Below are 23,971 nucleotides of genomic sequence, written 5' to 3' on the forward strand. Positions count from 1 at the left end.
AGATTATGTTGAGGTTGTTCTGTTGGGCTACGTATGCGAGCGGGTCCATGTAAATGTTGAACAGCGTTGGGCTGAGAGAGGATCCCTGGGGTACAACGCAGATGATCTCGGAGGCTTTGGAACGGAATGGGGGAAGGCGGGCGCTCTGGGTTCTGAGGTGGTCGAATCCAGAGCCTTATCTCTGATTTCTGCGGCGTGGAGGCGTGCGCGTAGTGTGCGGTGGCAGACGGTGTCGAAGGCGGCAGAGAGGTCTAGGAGGATGAGTGCTGCGGTTGCGCCGTAGTGGATTGTGCGCATGGTCTTGATGGTGTCATCGATGCTCACGCTGGCCCAGGCTAGTAGGTGGTCGTGGTTGATGGTTTGCGGAGGGTCTGTTGGGGCTGTCTGGGTGTTGAAGCTGTCATGAATGTCTGCTATCTTGCGGTGGAAGAAGATGGCGAGGGAGTCGCACAGGGCTTGTGACGGCAGGATGTCGTTGGTGTTGGAGCTGGGGTTGGAGAGTTCCTGCACGATGTTGAAGAGCTCCTTGCTATTGTGTGCGTTGTTGTTGAGGCGGTCTTTGAAGGAGGTCCTCTTGGCCGCCCTGATGAGGTGGTGGTGGTTGCGGATGGCGTCCTTGTGTGCTGCGTGCCTGTCCGGAGTTTGTTCACTGTGACATTTCTTCTCTAGTATCCGGCAGGCTTGCTTGAAGGCTAGGAGTTCTGAGGTGAACTAGCTGGCCCTCTTGCTGGTGTCTCTGTGGGGGGTTTCTTCAGCGGGGCGAGGGTGTTGTCGCAGTCCTCGATCCAGCGTATGAGGCTGTGGGCAGCGTCATCGGTGTTGGAGGGTTCGTGGGAGGGCTGAGAGTGAGGTTAGCGTGTAGTTGGTCTTCGGTGATTTTGCTCCAGCAGCAGCGGGGGATCTGTTGGGTGTGGTGGTGTGTGGTGGGTTTCTGGAAGGTGAAGTGGATGCAGTGGTGGTCGGTCCAGAGGAGTTCGGTGGTGTGGCTGACAGAGATGTGCAGGCTTGAGGAGAAGACAGGATTGAGCGTGTGGCCGGCGGAGTGGGTGGGTGTTGTGACGAGTTGCTTCAGTCCGAGGTTGGCGAGTTTATCGATCAGGGTTGTGGAGTTGTTGTTCTCAAGGTGAAAGTTCAGGTCTTCGAGGAGGATGTAGTCGGTGGAGGTCAGGGCGTGCGTCCAGGGGTTCGGTAGACAAGGGTGCCTCTGAGGGTGGAGTTAGGGTCTGTGTGGATCTGGAAATGCATGTGTTCGGCGGTGCTGAGCGCGTCGTTGGTGCTAGTCGAGACCCTGATGCTGTTCTTGTGGACGATGGCGATTCCTCCTCCGACTCCGTTGGTGCCGTCTCTGCGGGTGATCTTGTAGCCGTCTGGGATGGCTATGGCGATGTCGGGTGCGGAGAAGTCGTTAAACCAGGTCTCTGTCAGGAAGGCGACGTCCGGGGATGTTGTATCGAGCATGTCCCAGAGCTCGATGGCATGCTTGCGTGCAGAGCGGGTGTTCAGTAGTATGCATCAGAGGTGGTTGGGGTCTTTCTTGGCGGGTGGTTCGTCGGCTCTGAGGCCGGTGTAGCTGCAGTTCCAGCAGGTAAGGGGCCGTGTGTGCGTTTCAGGGCGGCCTTGAAGCAGGTGTGGCTCCCTCCGGAGTTGAGAGCCTGCAGAGTGCTGGCGTCGTAGTGGCGGCGGTCATCGTGGCGGGTGTGGGGGCCAGGGGTTCCGGTACTGGGCGCACTCCAGGCGCGAACGGGCTCAGACGGGCTTGCCTTAGCCGCCCCTGCACAGCGGCCAGCATATATGGGGAGTTGGGAGGGAGGAGCAGCAGGGAGGCGGGGGCAGGGAATGGGCAGTAGTGGACAGTCAGGGGGGGCGGGGACGCAGCGGTGAGGTCGGTGAGGGACAATGAAGGTAACAGAAGGAAAAAGGGGCACAGAAACAAGGGAAAAACGAGTGGCACAGAGGGAAGAAGGGCACAAAAAACGAGTGGAACAGAGGGCAGAAGGGCACAAAAAACGAGTGGAACAGAAGGCAAAAGGGGCGCAAAAACTGAGGAAAAACGAGTGGCACAGAGGGCAGAAGGGCACAAAAACAAGTGGAACAGAGCGCAGAAGGGCACAAAGAACGAGTGGAACAGAAGACAGGAGAGCACAAAAACCGAGGGAAAAATGAGTGGCACAGAGGGCAGAAGGGCACAAAAAACGAGTGGAATAGAAGGCAAAAGGGGCACATAAACAAGGGAAAAACAAGTGGCACAGAGGGCAGAAGGGCACAAAAACGAGTGGAATAGAAGGCAAAAGGGGCACATAAACAAGGGAAAAACAAGTGGCACAGAGGGCAGAAGGGCACAAAAAAAGAGTGGAACAGAGGGCAGAAGGGCACAAAAACGAGAGGAACAGAAGGCAGAAGGGCACAAAAAAACTAGTGGAACCGAGGGCAGAAGGGCACAAAAAACAAGTGGAACAGAAAAAGAGGCACAAAAACAAGGGCAAAATGAGTGGCACAGAAGGCGGACGGGCACAAAAAACGAGTGGAACAGAAGGCAAAAGGGGCACAAAAACAGAAAAACGAGTGGCACAGAAGGCAAAAAGGGCACAGAAATACCGGAAAAACGAGTGGTTCAAAGGCAAAATACAGAAATACAGCGGTAGCTAAGAATAGAAGGCAAAACGGGCAGAGAGGCGCGGGGGCAGCGGGGGGTACAGAAGGAAAGACCGGGCAGAGAGAGCACAGGGACAGCGAGGGGAACAGAGGGAAGAAAAAGGGGCACAGACCACATACACACAGCGGGTGAAGACAGACAACAGCAGTCAAAGACACAACAATGAAAATACAGGCAATACAATAAAAGCAATCAAGCGGAGGATGAACAAACCTACCTACAGCCTACCACTGGCCACCAGGGATGAGGCGTAGGTGGTAGCCTGCGGGTGGTAGAGGGTCTCGAACTTCCTCAGCAGCGGCAGCTGGGGCAGGGAGACACAGGCGGTGCTGTGCGGAGGGGGAGCGACCTACCTGGTAGGGTCAAGGGTGGTAATACCCTTTTCTCTATATGACATATATTTGCTTGGTCATAAAAACAGGGGCCCAGTCACAGAAGTTTTGCTATTGCAACAGAATTGTGCCAAGGACTGTGGGACTGCTGTCTATAGTTAGTTTAGTTGTATCTGCTGACAGAACCTTCTTGTACCTTGAAATGCTTGCTGGTGTTTAGTGTTCAATTTCCACATAGAATATAATTTCAGAAAGTCACACAGGGAACAATGAGAAAGATAAGATTGTGAATAAACCTCACGCAGTAGGACACCATCCATGGGCCTGTTTTGTTGACACCATCCATGGGGCTGATTTTGTGACAAACACTTTGGATCTCACGCTGTGCCTGTTGTGAGAGGTGGTAGTTGTGAAGTCACCACAGAGTTGAAAGGGTGGGTGTTGTATTCTATTGTACTTGTCATGATATTTCCTAGCAACTGCATCATAGCAACTGCAGGCTTCCACTACTGGAATCCAGTTTGTTGGAGTCCAGGAGACAGAGGCAGACGTTGTTCTGGATGGATAGCTGCTGGGGGTTGCTCCTCTTTACTTAAATAAACTACCTTCTGCAAGTATGTGGTGATCCATTCTTCAAAAATGGTGGCGTCGAGGATGGGATACACCTAATGAAGAAGGAAGTGTGGATGACTTCACCGAGATTTGAAGTTTTCATTATTTGGAGCAGTATTGAATGGTATCTACAGGGTATTTTGTCTACTTAATACCGAAGACCCCCAGCAGTGTGAGTATATTTCAGAAGTGTTAATTCGACAAATTTGTGTTGCTACGGAAATTTTTGAGTAAGTAACTAAACTTACTTTTTACTTAGCAACAGTTCTTCCTCCGGTGAGAACGAGCTGAGGAGGACGCCATTTGAGTCATCATGAAGTCGCGTAGACAGGTTCTCTCCTTGATTCCAGTGCCCTGCGCCAAGCGTTCTTACCAGATGACATCATTTCGACACTGCATGTCTAACGGGGTGCGACCTATTGCCTTGAGCCCACATCGTGTGTGCCGCCATCTTGGTTGTTATTACAGTGTTATGGTGCTTTGTCGGCGGTAACGTTTTTGACTACCACGGAGGCATCGACGTAAAGACGTAAGAGGAAGTCTGAAGAGACAATTACGTTGTGTGTGATTATTTAACTATTTGTACAAAGTTACGGGTGACGTTAGTGATAAGCACATTGCCTGTCATTACAATCACACTGCAGACATCGGTGATAGGCACACCGCCTGTCATTATAATCACACGCCTGTCCCTGAGGTGTGGTTACTGAAGGATTGAGTGTAGTTCAGAAGACCGGTGGTAGTTGTGAAGTCACCACAGAGTTGAAAGGGTGGGTGTTGTATTCTATTGTACTTGTCATGATATTTCCTAGCAACTGCATCATAGCAACTGCAGGCTTCCACTACTGGAATCCAGTTTGTTGGAGTCCAGGAGACAGAGGCAGACGTTGTTCTGGATGGATAGCTGCTGGGGGTTGCTCCTCTTTACTTAAATAAACTACCTTCTGCAAGTATATGGTGATCCATTCTTCAAAAATGGTGGCGTCGAGGATGGGATACACCTAATGAAGAAGGAAGTGTGGATGACTTCACCGAGATTTGAAGTTTTCATTATTTGGAGCAGTATTGAATGGTATCTACAGGGTATTTTGTCTACTTAATACCGAAGACCCCCGGCAGTGTGAGTATATTTCAGAAGTGTTAATTCGACAAATTTGTGTTGCTACGGAAATTTTTGAGTAAGTAACTAAACTTACTTTTTACTTAGCAACAGTTCTTCCTCCGGCGAGCACGAGCTGAGGAGGACGCCATTTGAGTCATCACGAAGTCGCATAGACAGGTTCTCTCCTTGATTCCAGTGCCCTGCGCCAAGCGTTCTTACCAGATGACATCATTTCGACACTGCATGTCTAACGGGGTGCGACCTATTGCCTTGAGCCCACATCGTGCGTGCCGCCATCTTGGTTGTTATTACAGTGTTATGGTGCTTTGTCGGCGGTAACGTTTTTGCCTACCACGGAGGCATCGACGTAAAGACGTAAGAGGAAGTCTGAAGAGACAATTACGTTGTGTGTGATTATTTAACTATTTGTACAAAGTTACGGGTGACGTTAGTGATAAGCACATTGCCTGTCATTACAATCATACAGAAGACATCGGTGATAGGCACACTGCCTGTCATTATAATCACACGCCTGTCCCTGAGGTGTGGTTACTGAAGGATTGAGTGTAGTTCAGAAGACCGGTGATAGGCACACCGCCTGACATTACATGTAACATGATCAGTCAAGTTATTTCTCCTACCCCTACATTTCTACAAGATCCTGGTTCCCCTTGCATGGATTGGGAAGACTGAAAAGAGTCCTTTGCAACATATTTGGAGGCAATTGGAGGTGATGTCTATGTACCCAATAGAAAATTGGCTATTCTAAAACACCTTCTAGTCCTGGAATGTAGAAATGTGCTAAAAACTCTTCCCAAACCTTCATCTGTATCAAGAAATGCTAATGAAGACTCTGATGACGAGGAAGATACATATGAAGTAGCCATAGCACTGTTGGAGGAGAACTATGGTAAGAAATGAAGCATTGTGGTAGAGAGAAACAAGTTTTTTTCTCGCAAACAGTTACAAGGAGAAAAAATTGAACAGTACGTTGCTGCTTTAAGAAGATTGGCAACTACGTGTAGATTTAAAGACCTTGGAGATGAAATCATAAGGGATCAGATGATAAACTCTACTTGTAACAAAAAAATCCAGGACAAATTGTTGGATTTAATTGACCCCACATTAGCGAAGGCTATAGGAATTGCCAATCGAATTGAAAATACCTCTTTATATGTTAAAGAATTAACGGGTGTTGAATCTATGGTTGATAATAATACTTCTAAAGTATGTCATATAGGTGATAAAAATAAGAAGAGTAGCAGAAATTACGAAAACAAATGTGAAAAGAAAAAACATGTAACTAGTGTTAATAAGTTATGTTATAGATGTGGAAGTAACAGGCATTCTACTGATGCCATTCATTGTCCTGCAGCAAAAAGTAGATGTTACAAATGTAAAAGAATCGGGCATTTTTCGGGGGTTTGTAAAGCGTCCAACACATCTCGTTCAAAACTAGTTATAAAGGTAATTAGAGAAGATGCTACTGTTGATTCAAATGAGAGTGATGTTGAAGTATATAGATTAATGAAGTCAATGATGTATGCATGAGCAACGGTGAAAATTACAGCCCTCCCAAATGCAACATTTATATAGATGACATGGTCTTACCTATGTGGGCAGATTCATGCTCTCCTTTCAACTTAATTGACAAACAAAATTGGATAAATTTGCGTTCTAAGAGTCTTCAGGTTGCTGACGTGAATCCAGTAGGATATTGTGTGCAGCGCCTACCTGTTCTAGGTTATTTTTCAACAAAAATTAAGTTTCAAGATAGAGAAACTGTAGCCAAACTATATGTTGTTGAAAAAGGGAAATCCTTGCTAGAATGGAGAGAAAAGGGTTGCTCCTCTTTACTTAAATAAACTACCTTCTGCAAGTATATGGTGATCCATTCTTCAAAAATGGTGGCGTCGAGGATGGAATACACCTAATGAAGAAGGAAGTGTGGATGACTTCACCGAGATTTGAAGTTTTCATTATTTGGAGCAGTATTGAATGGTATCTACAGGGTATTTTGTCTACTTAATACTGAAGACCCCCGGCAGTGTGAGTATATTTCAGAAGTGTTAATTCGACAAATTTGTGTTGCTACGGAAATTTTTGAGTAAGTAACTGTAGCAACGTGGGTCTGCCGTATAACCCTATTTCGGACCCATTAACAGTAAATGATCGTTCACCCACCCCCTCCCCTTCTCTCTGCTCCTTACAGAACATCAATGTCGAGGTTCAAGATCCGGACAATAAGTCAACAAACTGGCCCTTTAACTGTGAGTCGGATGAAGAGTGGGCGGGGCTGCACCAAGAGACGGAAACGTCTTATACAGGAAACCGCCAATCAGGAGTGTGCTTGTTCACCCGGAGGGAAAGAGTTGGCGAGGAGAGCGACAAGGAGAAGGAGAGCGAGACCGAAGAGGACCTGTGGAGAAACCCCGACAAAGAGGAGGACGGAGGAAGATAGAAGACCCAGCAAGGAGGAAAGCCAGGAGGCCACCGACCTCGCGACTCGCCCAGCCATACACCCAGGGGAGGTGTGTGGCTTTCCCAGGTACGGGACAAAATCAGGGGTTGGGCCGGGCGGAAGGGCGCTCTTAGTAACTGACCTGGGTATCTATGGTCCCGGTATTACTTCCCCCTCCTGAGCACCGACTATCACGTATTCACCTTACACTAGCCAGAGCACGGGTGGTGTGTATCCTCACTCCCTTATCCCTAAACATAATATCCAATACAGAATAGTACACTGATACCGTACTTTCTTATCTCACTTATTCCGAGAGCCAAAACGGAGAAGAAAGGAGAGCTGCCCAGATGGACTCGAGAGAGAACTCGTCGAGTCGTCTCAACAAAGTCCGACCTTCGAAGACTTGACCGGAGCCGTTCCCCACGTCGAACCTTGGAAAGGAGAATAACATGTACTGATTTCTTGTACCAAACAATAAATACGAAGATAACAAAGACACGCTGGTTGCCTATTCCTACTGAGCCTATCACAGTGGTGGAGAATGCGGGCATTGTAACCATCTCTGACGAAAAGATGGAAACCGTAGTTGATTAGTTAGTGAAAGGCCAGGGAAGACTCGAATGGGCGATGGAACAGCACCTGAACGCCGCCCAAGCTGATAGAGAAATATTAAAGAAAGCCTTGGAAGAGAAGGCAGAACAAACATGGGTGAACCCGACGATCAGGGGAGGGACAACAGACAGACCTATTTCCCAGGGAGCCCCGGCCATTTCTCTACAGAAATATCAACCAGGGGAAGATCCTGATTCGTTCTTACTAAATTTCGAACGGGCCGCCAGAGCATGCGGGTGGCCCATAAGTAAATGGCCATTCTTTTTAGCCCCATTACTAGGAGGCGAAGCCCAGGCCGCTTATCAGGTCGCAAATCCTACTGGAGATACCGCATATGCAGATATTAAGAAAATTATCCTGGATCATTTGGGTCTAGACTGTGAAGCGTACCGCTTGAGGTTTCGTAGAAAGAGAGGCTCAGCCTGAGAAAATCCAAAAACCTTATTTGTAAGACTAAAAATGGCCGCGGATAAATGGTTAACTCCCACTACCAGTAGCAAAGAAGAGATCGTAGACCGCATATATTTAGAGCAATTTCTAGAAGCCCTCCCCTATGCCTCTCAAAAAAGGCTCAGACAACATCATAACTTAAACACCACCCAAGCCGTAGAAATGGCCTCATCGTTTGCTAGGGCCCAACCTAAAGTCAATAGCTGGGAGATGGAGAAATTTCACAAAATGACAAACCGACCTGAAAAAAATTCACCTTGAATAAAAGAGCCTCTTAAAACCCACAATTGGAGGACTGAACATGGAGGAACTTCCGGGCCCCAGTGTTTCGATTGTGGAAATTGGGGACATATTGCCCGATTGTGTCCCAAGAAAAGAAACACTGAAGAACCCATGGAAGTCGGCTATCTTCCCAAAGCAGTTCTATATTCGACTGAAATGGGTGGATCTTTCAGAGTAAGTGTCAAAGTGAATGGGTCCTCTGTACATGCTCTCGTAGACTCCGGCTGTCGCCAGTCCATCATAAAGTCCCAACACGTAGCCTCTACACAATATATCCCACAGGGCCAAGTAAATATCAGGTGTGTGCACGGAGATGTCAAACCTTACCCAGTGGCTAAAGTCACCATAGAACCCGGCATACACCGTCCGCAGACTATAAAAGTTGGGGTACTCTCCTCCTTACCAGAAGATCTTATAATAGGTACCGATAACCCAGGCTTCCTACAGATGTTTAGAAAAACATTAGAAATGACTCAGCACACAGAAGACATTAAAGAGGGACAGGTTCGAAGTGAAATAAACAAACTGGAGAAGAACCAAATTGGGCCGGTATTGAAGTTTGCCAAACTTTCAAAACATGCCACTACTCCCACTCGGGGTTCCGTGAAAGCTGCAGGGTATGATCTGTATAGTGCTTATGCGTATGAAATCCCGGCGAAAGGAAAAGCCTTGATACTGACGGACATTCAGATCTCAATACCCCCCGGTTGCTATGGCCGTGTAGCCCCCAGATCCGGCCTGGCTAATGCTCATTTCATCGATGTAGGGGCCGGTGTCATTGATATTGATTATCGGGGTAATGTGGGTATAGTCCTGTTCAATCTGGGAACTGAGACGTTTTCTGTTAAAAAAGGTGATCGGGTGGCCCAATTAATTTGTGAACGCATCGCTTACCCAGATCTAGAGGAGTTAGAGAGCTTGGACCACACTGAACGTGGCTCACATGGTTTTGGGTCCACAGGCATGAATATAGAACCCTTACCTGCACTACTCTCGCCAGATCCCTGGATATTAGACAAGAGTTTCCGATTTGCACAGGCTAATGATCCCACGCTTTTTAACGCTTGGGAACAAGCACAACAGTCCCCTCTGAATAACGACAATTACCCACAATTTTTTCTGCAAGATGAGCTACTCTACCGGAAGGGTAAACAGGACGATCAACCGCAACTCTTAGTGCCTGTTTCCTTTCGTGACCAAGTGCTATTTTTTGCACACAGCCATCTCATTGCTGGACATGCGGGGTCCGATAAAACCACGCAAACTATCCTCAAACATTTTTTTGGGCCCGGGATTTATAAGGATACCTCGTTATATTGCAGCAAGTGCGAGATTAGTAAAAAAAAAATATGACTAAACCAACGGCAGTTCCTCTTTAACCTTTACCCATCATTGGGAAGCCATTCGAAAGAGTAGGTATGGACCTTATTGGCCCCCTCCCGAAAACCCGAAAAGGTTTCCAACATGTGCTAGTAGTGGTCGACTACGCCACCAGGTTTCCGGAGGCTTTTCCTCTGTCCTCTACTACCTCAAAACAGGTTGGGGAGAAAATGATTGAGTTATTCAGCCGGGTGGGATTCCCTAAAGAGATCTTAACAGATCAGGGCACCCAATTCGTCTCAAGGCTTATGAAAGACATTTGTCGTACTTTGGATATCCACCAGATCCGTACCTCTGTTTACCACCCTCAGACGGACGGTCTGGTGGAACGGTATAACCGTACCCTTAAAACGACACTACGAAAAATGATGGAAGTTAGTGTGGCCGACTGGGATAGGAGGCTACCCCTAGCTTTGTATACTATACGCGCCCAAAAAAAGAGTAGTATGGGGGTCTCACCATTTGAGTTGTTATATGGCAGACAGCCCCGTTCACTTCTTGAGATGACTAGGGATGCCTGGGAGAATGAAACCCCGGAGGAGACGGCGGCAACTCTGGACTACGCCAAAGGCCTCAGATCCAAAATTGGTAGACTGAGGGATTTGGCGTTCGCCCACCTTGAAGCCAGCCAGAGTCGCCAGAAGGTGGCGTATGATGGGGGAAAAAAATGGAGAGACTTACAGGTTGACGATTGGGCTTTAGTTCTTCTACCCTCCTCCACGACAAAATGTAGGGCCGAATGGAGCCGGTCCCTATAGAGTGGTTGGAAAAATAGGCAACACTAGCTATAAACTTCGAATTACTGCCCATAAACATCAAATCTACCACATTAATCTCTTAAAAAAATGGTTGGGCCCAGCCCCGTCCGATGTACATTTGACTGCCTCTCCCACGTCCGGCTCTTCCACTCGTGAGCAGCTAATTGTGAATGAGGACTTGAGTGAACAACAACGACTTGATCTTCAGGATACGTTGTTGATTCATGACGGATTTTTTTCTGCCATTCCCGGGAGAACGTCCCTCGCTGAGCATTCCATTATAACTCCCCCTGACAAGAAGGTTAGGATTCGGCCTTACAGGGTCCCTGAGGCTAGGAGGGCTGCTATCAGAAAGCAAATTGGTGAGATGCTTCTATTGGGGGTAATACAACATTCTAGTAGTGAGTGGTCTAGCCCCATTGTGATGGTTCCGAAGCCTGATGGCAGCAGACGTTTCTGCATGGACTTTAGGGCACTGAATGATATTTCACTCTTTGATGCATACCCTATTCCCAGAGTGGACGAACTTATTGAGAAATTGAGAGACTCTAAATACATTACCACCCTGGATTTGACGAAGGGTTATTGGCAGGTGCCCCTCCGGCCGGAGGATAGGAAAAAGACGGCTTTCTCCACGGATGAAGGGCACTTCGAATTTACGGTCCTGCCTTTTGTACTGCACGGAGCGCCAGCCACGTTCCAACGTCTGATGAATACTGTTCTGTCTGGCCTATCTGACTTTGCATCGGCTTACCTAGACGACATTGTCGTGTATAGCCCCGACTGGTCTACTCACCTCAGCATAATTACGACAGCACCTGTCCTGTCTTCCCCAGACTTCTCACGTCCCTTTTCTCTACACACGGACGCTTCTGATTATGGCATTGGTGCAGTACTGTCGCAAATGGGAACGGATGGCCGTGACCATCCAATTCTGTACGTTAGCAGAAAACTATTCCCTCGGGAACTGAAATACGCTACGATTGAAAAAGAAGGCCTTGCCATCAAGTGGGCTGAGGATAAACTGTCGTATTATCTCGAGGGTCACCACTTTGACCTCTATACCGACCATGCTCCCCTCCTATGGATGGCTCGCAATAGGTCGAACAATGCCAGAGTCATGCGATGGTTCTTGTCCCTGCAACCCTATTCATTTTCTATTCATCATCGGAAGGGTTCGGATAATGTGGGAGCTGACTTTTTGTCCCGTCACCCACTCACCGATCGTGAGTGTCCTGAGGGGGAGGTGTGTAACAACGTGGGTCGGCCGTATAACCCTATTTTGGACCCATTAACAGTAAATGATCGTTCACCCACCCCCTCCCCTTCTCTCTGCTCCTTACAGAACATCAATGTCGAGGTTCAAGATCCGGACAATAAGTCAACAAACTGGCCCTTTAACTGTGAGTCGGATGAAGAGTGGGCGGGGCTGCACCAAGAGACGGAAACGTCCTATACAGGAAACCGCCAATCAGGAGTGTGCTTGTTCACCCGAAGGGAAAGAGTTGGCGAGGAGAGCGACAAGGAGAAGGAGAGCGAGACCGAAGAGGACCTGTGGAGAAACCCCGACAAAGAGGAGGACGGAGGAAGATCGAAGACCCAGCAAGGAGGAAAGTCAGGAGGCCACCGACCTCGCGACTCGCCCAGCCATACACCCAGGGGAGGTGTGTGGCTTTCCCAGGTACGGGACAAAATCAGGGGTTGGGCCGGGCGGAAGGGCGCTCTTAGTAACTGACCTGGGTATCTATGGTCCCGGTGTTACTTCCCCCTCCTGAGCACCGACTATCACGTATTCACCTTACACTAGCCAGAGCACGGGTGGTGTGTATCCTCACTCCCTTATCCCTAAACGTAATATCCAATACAGAATAGTACACTGATACAGTACTTTCTTATCTAACTTATTCCGAGAGCCAAAACGGAGAAGAAAGGAGAGCTGCCCAGACGGACTCGAGAGAGAACTCGTCGAGTCGTCTCAACAAAGTCCGACCTTCGAAGACTTGACCGGAGCCGTTCCCCATGTCGAACCTTGGAAAGGAGAAAAACATGTACTGATTTCTTGTACCAAACAATAAATACGAAGATACCAAAGACACGCTGGTTGCCTATTCCAACTGAGCCTATCACAGTAACTAAACTTACTTTTTACTTAGCAACAGTTCTTCCTCCGGCGAGCACGAGCTGAGGAGGACGCCATTTGAGTCATCACGAAGTCGCGTAGACAGGTTCTCCCCTTGATTCCAGTGCCCTGTGCCAAGCGTTCTTACCAGATGACATCATTTCGACACTGCGTGTCTAACGGGGTGCGACCTATTTCCTTGAGCCCACATCTTGCGTACTGCCATCTTGGTTTTTATTACAGTGTTATGGTGCTTTGTCAGCGGTAACGTTTTTGCCTACCACGGAGGCATCGACGTAAAGACGTAAAGACGTAAAGAGGAAGTCTGAAGAGACAATTACGTTGTGTGTGATTATTTAACTATTTGTACAAAGTTACGGGTGACGTTAGTGATAAGCACATTGCCTGTCATTACAATCACACGGAAGACATCGGTGATAGGCACACCGCCCGTCATTATAATCACACGCCTGTCCCTGAGGTGTGGTTACTGAAGGATTGAGTGTAGTTCAGAAGACCGGTGATAGGCACACCGCCTGACATTACATGTAACATGACCACTCAAGTTATTTCTCCTCCCCCTACATTTCTACAAGATCCTGGTTCCCCTTGCATGGATTGGGAAGACTGAAAAGAGTCCTTTGCAACATATTTGGAGGCAATTGGAGGTGATGTTTATGTACCCAATAGAAAATTGGCTATTCTAAAACACCTTTTAGGCGTGGAATATAGAAATGTGCTAAAAACTCTTCCCAAACCTTCATCTGTATCAAGAAATGCTAATGAAGACTCTGATGACGAGGAAGATACATATGAAGTAGCCATAGCAATGTTGGAGGAGAACTATGGTAAGAAATGAAGCATTGTGGTAGAGAGACACAAGTTTTTTTCTCGCAAACAGTTACAAGGAGAAAAAATTTAACAGTACGTTGCTGCTTTAAGAAGATTGGCAACTACGTGTAGATTTAAAGACCTTGGAGATGAAATCATAAGGGATCAGATGATAAACTCTACTCGTAACAAAAAAATCCAGGACAAATTGTTGGATTTAATTGACCCCACATTAGCAAAGGCTATAGGAATTGCCAATCGAATTGAAAATACCTCTTTATATGTTAAAGAATTAACGGGTGTTGAATCTATGGTTGATAATAATACTTCTAAAGTATGTAATACAGGTGATAAAAATAAGAAGAGTAGCAGAAATTACGAAAACAAAAGTGAAAAGAAAAAACATGTAACTAGTGTTAATAAGTTATGTTATAGATGTGGAAGTAACAGGCATTCTACTGATGCCATTCATTGTCCTGCAGCAAAAAGTAGATGTTACAAATGTAAAAGAATCGGGCATTTTTCGGGGGTTTGTAAAGCGTCCAACACATCTCGTTCAAAACTAGTTATAAAGGTAATTAGAGAAGATGCTACTGTTCATTCAAATGAGAGTGATGTTGAAGTATATATGATTAATGAAGTCAAGGATGTATGCATGAGCAACAGTGAAAATTACAGCCCTCCCAAATGCAACATTTATATAGATGACATGGTCTTACCTATGTGGGCAGATTCATGCTCTCCTTTCAACTTAATTGACAAACAAAATTGGATACATTTGCGTTCTAAGAGTCTTCAGGTTGCTGACGTGAATCCAGTAGGATATTGTATGCAGAGCCTACCTGTTCTAGGTTATTTTTCAACAAAAATTAAGTTTCAAGATAGAGAAACTGTAGCCAAACTATATGTTGTTGAAAAAGGGAAATCCTTGCTAGAATGGAGAGAAAAGGGTTGCTCCTCTTTACTTAAATAAACTACCTTCTGCAAGTATATGGTGATCCATTCTTCAAAAATGGTGGCGTCGAGGATGGAATACACCTAATGAAGAAGGAAGTGTGGATGACTTCACCGAGATTTGAAGTTTTCATTATTTGGAGCAGTATTGAATGGTATCTACAGGGTATTTTGTCTACTTAATACTGAAGACACCCGGCAGTGTGAGTATATTTCAGAAGTGTTAATTCGACAAATTTGTGTTGCTACGGAAATTTTTGAGTAAGTAACTAAACTTACTTTTTACTTAGGAACAGTTCTTCCTCCGGCGAGCACGAGCTGAGGTGGACGCCATTTGAGTCATCACGAAGTCGCGTAGACAGGTTCTCTCCTTGATTCCAGTGCACTGCGCCAAGCGTTCTTACCAGATGACATCATTTTGACACTGCGTGTCTAACGGGGTGCGACCTATTGCTTTGATCCCACATCTTGTGTGCCGCCATCTTGGTTTTTATTACAGTGTTATGGTGCTTTGTCGGCGGTAACGTTTTTGCCTACCACGGAGGCATCGACATAAAGACGTAAGAGGAAGTCTGAAGAGACAATTACGTTGTGTGTGATTATTTAACTATTTGTACAAAGTTACGGGTGACGTTAGTGATAAGCACATTGCCTGTCATTACAATCACACGGAAGACATCGGTGATAGGCACCCCGCCTGTCATTATAATCACACGCCTGTCCCTGAGGTGTGGTTACTGAAGGATTGAGTGTAGTTCAGAAGACCGGTGATAGGCACACCGCCTGACATTACATGTAACATGACCACTCAAGTTATTTCTCCTCCCCCTACATTTCTACAAGATCCTGGTTCCCCTTGCATGGATTGGGAAGACTGAAAAGAGTCCTTTGCAACATATATGGAGGCAATTTGAGGTGATGTTTATGTACCCAATAGAAAATTGGCTATTCTAAAACACCATTTAGGCGTGGAATGTAGAAATGTGCTAAAAACTCTTCCCAAACCTTCATCTGTATCAAGAAATGCTAATGAAGACTCTGATGACGAGGAAGATACATATGAAGTAGCTATAGCAATGTTGGAGGAGAACTATGGTAAGAAATGAAGAATTGTAGTAGAGAGACACAAGTTTTTTTCTCGCAAACAGTTACAAGGAGAAAAAATTGAACAGTACGTTGCTGCTTTAAGAAGATTGGCAACTATGTGTAGATTTAAAGACCTTGGAGATGAAATCATAAGGGATCAGATGATAAACTCTACTCGTAACAAAAAATCCAGGACAAATTGCTGGATTTAATTAATCCCACATTAGCGAAGGCTATAGGAATTGCCAATCGAATTGAAAATACCTCTTTATATGTTAAAGAATTAACGGGTGTTGAATCTATGGTTGATAATAATACTTCTAAAGTATGTAATATAGGTGATAAAAATAAGAAGAGTAGCGGAAATTACGAAAACAAAAGTGAAAAGAAAAAACATGTAACTAGTGTTAATAAGTTATGTTATAGATGTGGAAGTAACAGGCATTCTACTGATGCCATTCATTGTCCTGCTGCAAAAAGTAGATGTTACAAATGTAAAAGAATCGGGCATTTTTCGGGGGTTTGTAAAGCGTCCAACACATCTCGTTCAAAACTAGTTATAAAGGTAATTAGAGAAGATGCTACTATTGATTCAAATGAGAGTGATGTTGAAGTATATATGATTAATGAAGTCAATGATGTATGCATGAGCAACGGTGAAAATTACAGCCCTCCCAAATGCAACATTTATATAGATGACATGGTCTTACCTATGTGGGCAGATTCATGCTCTCCTTTCAACTTAGTTGACAAACAAAATTGGATACATTTGCGTTCTAAGAGTCTTCAGGTTGCTGACGTGAATCCAGTAGGATATTGTGTGCAGATCCTACCTGTTCTAGGTTATTTTTCAACAAAAATTAAGTTTCAAGATAGAGAAACTGTAGCCAAACTATGTTGTTGAAAAAGGGAAATCCTTGCTAGAATGGAGAGAACAAAATGGTCTGAACATTATTCTTAATCCTATTCATCCTGCGCAGGTACTCTTGACTGAACCTCAAGATGGCAATGAATGGGAGTCAAAATTTCCTAATCTTTTTAAAAAAGAGTTATAATGTCTGAGAAAATTTAGACATCGCATAATATTTAAGAATGGAGTTATTCCAAAAGTACACAAAGTGCGGAATGTGCCATTAGCACTGAAGAGACCTCTCAAAGATGAATTAAATAGATTGTGCAAGGAGGGTATCATAGAACCGATTGAAACATCTGAATGGCTTAGTCCGATTGTAATTGCACGCAAACCCAATGGCAGTATCCGCATGTGTGTGGACTTAAGAGATTTAAATGAGTGTATTTGGATAGATCGCCAACCCTTGCCTCATATTAATGAAATGCTAGTTAGTGTAGACAACGGAAAGTTCTTTTCCACTGTGGATTTGCAAGTGCATATCATCAGATCTTGTTGCTACCAGAATCTAAGCACCTGATGTCCTTCATAACTCCTGAGGGAGCATTTCAATGTGTTTGAATGCCTTTTGGTCTGGCATCTGCTTCGGCAGTTTTTCAAAGGGTAATACAGGGAGTTTTGAAGTATGTTTCTAATTTTCTTGTGTTCCAGGATGATGTTTTAGTGTGGGGAAAAGATAAGGTGGAGCTAGCTGGTTTGACCATTGGTTTGCAATGTAATTTCTGTCAAACGGAAGTGGATTACCTAGGTCACACACTATCTCAAGAAGGTTTAAAATCTAAGTTTAAGTTGGTGGAAGATTTAGAAAAAGCGCCTGTTCCACAAAATAAAGACCAGTTAAGGTCCTTTCTTGGACTTGCTGAGTATTACTCAAGATTAATTTTCAATTTCTCTAACTGATGAAGAAAAATTTGACTTATGAGTGGTCTGACAAGTGTCAACATGCTTTCGAAGAGGTGAAGAAAGCAGTCGCTAATGCTACCTCCTTTAAACCTTTCAATTTCAGGTGTAAGTGCATTATTGTAACAGAGGCTAGTGGGTATGGATTGGGTGCAGTGCTAATGTAAATTCATGAGGGTAAAGAAAAAGTAGTAGCCTTTGCATCATGCACGCTTAAAGGTGCCGGGGCACGTATTCCACTGAAGCATTGGCGTGTTGGTGGGGGTGCAACACTTCCGGAATTTTGTGGGGGGTACTAGTTTTGAATTACACATAGATCACAAACCCTTAGCTGACATATTCTCCACTGCGTATTGCTAAGTGGATATATTGCTTGCAAGAATTCAATATTATTCTTAAGTATGTTCCAGGTGGGGAGGAGCTACGCTAGCAACCAAGATGGCCGCGTAAGCTCCCGGCTCCTCCGAACTCCGCCAGCAGCTCGTATATCCTGATATGGATCCTGAATTTGCACCAGACCCCCGTGTTCATGAGGTGTTCCTGAATCTAAAGGTGCAATCCCGAGATTTCCACCTTCTCGAATTATGAAGATACGCCGTGTTTACATTCTCGGCCTAACCCAGCATGGAAGCCGGGGCCTCGATTTCTGACCCACCCGGGTTGGAATTGAACAACATCGGCCGCGGGACTTGGGCTTCGTCCGGTCTCCCGAAGTGGGGCATATTCTGATAGTTTTGGATGGCAACACTGTGATCGGTTGATTCAGAGGATACAGCAGCGTGACGCACCGGTTGCTGTGGTCGGGGGTCCGCCGCCCGGAGACTTTGCTAGCCGTCCGGGGTCGACGGGCTTGGGCCCTCGCTTGCGGCGAAGGTGTCGATATTGAGAGCCTGAGAGCGCCCATCGTTGTCATTGGCTTTACGTGTGCCTGTTACCCCGGAGTAGTCGACCTCTGGGGTTCGAATCCTGCTCTGTCGCTTCGTGGGAGGGGATGAAGCGGGTGGACGGTACGCCATCACTCCAGGCCGTAATGGCCACCATTGGGGCGCTCCACTCGCAGTTCACCGCCGCCATCCAGAAAATGATTGTAACAGTGGACGATATCTGCCTGAGACCGGACTACGACCCTTCGGTATGTTTTCAGCAAGCTGTGGTGCCCGCGCTGCAGGGTGCGCCGGAGACTGAGGACCCCGTTCGGAAGCCGGATTTGATGTGTTTGGTTGGTTCCCAAATAACAGCTTGCGAGCCTCGGAATATCGTCAGCTCATCCGGCCCAATCCCGATGCTGCCTAAGATAGACATGGACAGTTTTATACGCCGTAATAAGTTTCTCAGTGACTATTGGAGTGTTTCATTATCCTTTTCCTCCTTGGTTCAACCACGTTCTTGGGACTCATTTTCGGTGGACAGCTATCCTCGTTTGATTTGTGGACATCGAGAACTATTATCTTGGTTTCGATCCTACTGCACTGACTTGGACTTTTCTGTGTGCTCAGATTCTTCTATTGAGATGGCGGTACGGGCGAGAAGGGCTCGCACGAAAAACCGTAGTGGCCAGGGTTGAACTTGACTGACTGGGTTTGATAAAATACCTTGATTCAATAAGGGAATTGTAACCTATAATGATGTGGGAGTCGGGTGGTTTTTGCTAACTCCCCCGTTTGTTCTATAATTATAGGCTCATACTGTCTTGATTATGTTTCGGGGTGGTCGCTTCTGGCAGGGGGTAAGGGAGATCGGGGGCATGTTTGACTTCTCCTCCTCCGCTCTTTTCCTTCTTTTAGGGTTAGTTCTTGGGCGACAGGCACGCTGCTAGTGGGGTTAGGCCGTAGCCATTGCAGGGGTGCAGGGTGGGTGGTTTGGGGGGGGGTTTGTTATTTTATCTTATTTTGTTCTATGGCCTTTTTCTTTCCTTCTTTCCTTTTACGAGAGGTGGGTTGTTTATCCTAAACTGATTTCCTCATTCATGTGGGTGTCTACTCTGGCCTTAATTATTCTGTCTTTTGGGTGGATGGGTCTTGCAGACGGAAGTTAAACTGGGTTGTTTAGCACATTGTCTATCCTTCTTTATATGCTTCACTACGATGACGTCATATACCCATGTGTATTTGTATATCTGCATTGCCTTATTTGCCCATCGACTACCGTACTGTATTCTAAAGTATGACACCTTATTTCTGTAATGCCTCCTCTTGTTTTCTTCAATAAAAAGATTTAAAAAAAAAAAAAGAGTATGTTCCAGGTGTGAGAAATGCTGATTGTCTATCACGCCTTCCGTTAGTGAAAATGGACAGTGAAGAACTTGATGCAGAGATTGAAGATTGGGTAGTGGCTAATTTGAGTGATGTATGTCAGGCCATAGAAGAATCTGATTGGAAATAAGCCATTTTGGATAATGTCACTACGAAAAAGGTTACAGACTGTTTGCCGATGAAGGAAGGTTGGAAGCATGATCTACTACTATATAAAGAGGTCTGGTGTGAATTATCTGTTGTAAATGGCATATTGAGGAGGAATGATAAATTAGTGGTCCCCATCACTATGAGACCAAGATTGTTGCAACTGTTATATTATGGCCTTGGTGTCATGACCACCATGAAGAGGAAGGCTAGAGAAGACTTCTGGTGGCCTGGCATGGGCAGGCAAATTAAAATGTTGGTAAGGGATTGTGTACCATGTTCTCGTAGTGACAAGGCACACATAATACAGGAAACCTCTATTCATCATGTAAATTGGCCAAAGCAGGCATGGGAAAGAGTGGCAATGGACATTTGTGGCCCTTTTGAGATTCTTGGCGTTAATAGTAAGTATGCTATTGTTTTGATGAATTACTTCTCTAAATGGCCAAAGGTGACTTTTGTACGTGAAGTCAAAACTACCAATGTGATTGATTTTTGTGAAGAAATCTTTTGCAGAGAAGGGTGTCCTGCAGAAATTGTGACTGATAACGGCCCCCAGTTTGTGTCTAATGAATTTGGTGGATTTCTTAAAAAATGGGGCATCACACATCTTGAGACTCTGGTTTATCACCCAAGGGATAATGGTCTTATAGAACGATTTAACCGTGTCTTGGGTGAATGTATTTAGATGGCTGTAGATAATGATGTATGTTGGAAGAATTTAGTGAAAAAGATGTTGTGGAATTACAGAACTACTCCACACTCAGTTACGGGTGAGACTCCTTTTTGTTTACTTAAAGGTAAAGTTCCGTGTTCAATGCTGTGCCTGCATGGATGGGGAGGTGTGGGAAGAAATCAATTAATGAAAGTACCATTAGGACAAAAGTTGAAAATTATCAAAGTTTGTATGAGCAGAGGCACAATGACAAGTTAGTCAAAAAACCAAGAATGTTTGAATTCGGTATGTATGTGAGAGTAACATTGGGAACCACTCAGTGTAAAGGTAGTTCCAAACTGTCTGATCCTAGGAAGATTGAGTCAATTAATGGTGACTTCCTGAAGCTTTCGGATGGAAAGTGGTGGAATGCCAATCAGTATAGTTAAATCTAAACCAGCTGTGTGCAACGAGTTTAATGATGTCCCTATCAAAGGATCAAGTGCACATCTCAATGCATTGCCTATGAACAGAGAATTTAGCACGCGTCCCAAAAAACTGCCTAAAAAATTCAAAGATTATATTTGTGATTAGTCTGGTAATCTTTATCTAAATTAATGTTTGGAATGTTATAAACTTTGGACATTTTATTTATGATATGTTTTCCTGGTTATCATTTTTGTTTGTTAAAGAAATAGATATGTTGTATTCTATTGTACTTGTCATGATATTTCCTAGCAACTGCAGCTTAGCAACTGCAGGCTTCCACTACTGGAATCCAGTTAGTTGGAGTCCCATAGATGGAGGCGGACGTTGTTCTGGATGGATAGCTGCTGGGGGTTGCTCCTCTTTACTTAAATAAACTACCTTCTGCAAGTATATGGTGATCCATTCTTCAAAAGTGGGGTGTTGCCATATGCAAAGATGCGGACAATGGTAGAAGGAAATGGGAGGGATAGACTTAAGGGGTGAGAGCTGAATCAGGACTTTCTATTTTGCTGGGCGCTTCAATGAGGTTCACTAAAGACTACTTTATATATAGAACCATCTTCAGTAATATCTTTGGAACCTAGTGAAGGCATTGCTACAGATACAGCCCTAGCTGTTGATAGAGCAAGAGGGGCACACGGTACTGGAACAGCATGCCTTTACAGGTTGACTTTAGCGCATGAAAGGTACATTTTGCATTGAGCAGGGCAAACAACAGTGTCATGTTATGTTGATTTGTATGGCGCACTAATCACTCGAGAGGTTATCCAGGAGCTTGAGCAGATGTGTAGGTGTGGGGTCCCCAGGGTGCTTATATGAAGAGCCAGGTCTCCAGCTTCTTGCAGAACTCAAGAAGTGAGGAGGAGGGCCTGGTGTGTTGAGGGAGGTTGTTCCATATCTTGAGTGTGATAAAGGAGAATGAGCAACCTCCAGTTTTGCTTTTGTGGATGCAGGGAGTGTGTGCGATTGAGTGGGAGGCAGAGCGTAGGTGTCTGGTGGGTTGGTGAACATGTATGCGGTTGTTCAGGTATTCTTGTCCTGTGTTGTGTAGGGATTTGTATTATATCTTTGTAAATTAATTTGGGATTTCCATTGCTTTGTTTTTCAACTTTATTATTGTTTTAGGTACTGCATAAATACGTTGCACATTGCCTCTAAGCTAAGCCTGTCTCCTTTGTTCCTGGTTAATTTAGCAACTTTGAGGCTTCATCCTGACAAGGGTTGAAGTTACTACTTGAGGTGGGCAATCACCCCCTCATCTAATACCCCAATTTCTTACAGCCGTCAAAATCCATCAGCTCGGCGTGTACGGCTCCTAGGTGGCTGTTATGAGCAGATCCTCTTCGGCTACCGGGTGGAGAAGCTTCACGGGCAGGAGTGGACAGCCGTCGCTGACTACACACACCATGCCCACACAGCCTCACTCTCGGCCATTTCTGCCAACAACAGATATGTTGCAACGGGGAGCAAGGATGAAACCATACTGATCTATGACATGAAGAAGAAAGTCGAGCATGGGGGACTGCTGCACCATAATGGGACAGTGCCCTGCCTTGAATTTTATGGCACGTCACATTTACTCAGCGGTGCTGAAGATGGACTGATCTGTGTGTGGAATTCCAAGAAATGGGAGTGCTTGAAATCGTTCAAAGCTCACAAGGGACATGTGACGTCTCTTTCCATTCATCCCTCTGGAAAATTAGCTTTGTCAGTGGGGACGGACAAGACCTTAAGGACATGGAACTTGATTGAAGGCCGGTCAGCATTTATCAAAAACCTGAAGCAAAATGCGCACATTGTTCGATGGTCTCCTAAAGGTGATAAGTATATTGTGGTGGCAAATAACGTGGCAGATGTATACAAACTAGAGACTGCTTCAGTCATTGGTTCCATCACAACAGAGAAGATGATTTCTTCCATTCAGTTCATCACTAATGACATCGTTGCACTTACTGGTGAAGAAGAGGTTGTTCGAATATATGATTGCAATTCTTTAGAGTCTTTGTGTGAATTTAAAGCTCATGAACAAAGAGTGAAAAGCATTTACAGTTTTGAACTTGAAGGATCCAAAAAGTTGGTGTCTGCATCAACCGATGGGTTCATAAAAATGTGGAAGCTTGAGCTGGACAAAATCCCGGAGCCACCATCCTTGTTGTGTGAAGTAGACACTTCCGCTCGACTAACATGCCCGTGTGTATGGCTCGAAAAAGCACAGGAAGAAAAAGACACCGTAGACACATGCACACAATCCACTGCAGTTGAGGAATCTGGCTTAAAACCCAAGAAGAAAAAACAGAAGATTCAATTTACTGAAACTGAGAACACTGACAAACCAGAAAAGAGCACCCAGGGCACAAAGGAAAATAAGAAAACAGGGGCACAAGAGAAAAAAAGGAAAACGAAGAAAAAACAACCAGCTGGAGAATAACTTTTTTCCCTAATTGACAAAATCATTCATATATAAGCAGAACAGTTTTATTTCGTATTTGTGCAATATCTTTGTTTTATTTCAGCAGTGCCCATCATGCTCTCCTTGGGACATTGTCAGTTTCACTTTGTTTATGGTGAAGAAGCAGAAGCAAGTGCAGATTAAAGTATCATCACATTTGTACGTATGCCTCATAGTGTGGAGATAGTTAATGTAACTTAAAAACACCTGTATATACTGTAGTGTAACTCACACCTATATCCAAGAACTCTTTATAAAGCTGTTTTCTTCTATATATGGCTAACGTTTGTGCAGGGCAGCTGGACCATTCTTGTGTTCCATCACGCGGATCCTTACTCCGTTCCGAATACCGGCCTCACAAAAACTAAGTTCCCAATAAACTCCACATGTATTTGAGAGTATGGTTTAAGAGCGCAGGTATCATAGCCTGCATGCATCCGGTCCTTTGTAGGTCATGCAATTTTTTTTTTTTGGGACGTCCCACAGTTGTGCTATAGCAGCCGGACCAGCCGGACCGTGGGCAGATCTTCCCCT

The 23,971-nt window shown here is 45.2% G+C and overlaps 1 pseudogene; it reads left to right on the plus strand.

Annotated features, from left to right (window-relative positions):
- The first annotated feature begins 22,305 nt into the window (after nucleotides 1–22,305).
- Nucleotides 22,306–23,709, plus strand: LOC144753862 (p21-activated protein kinase-interacting protein 1-like pseudogene; annotated as a pseudogene).
- Nucleotides 23,710–23,971: the final 262 nt, after the last annotated feature.

Source organism: Lissotriton helveticus, chromosome 5_1 (genome assembly GCF_964261635.1).
Source record: "Lissotriton helveticus chromosome 5_1, aLisHel1.1, whole genome shotgun sequence".
Classification (NCBI taxonomy): domain Eukaryota; kingdom Metazoa; phylum Chordata; class Amphibia; order Caudata; family Salamandridae; genus Lissotriton; species Lissotriton helveticus.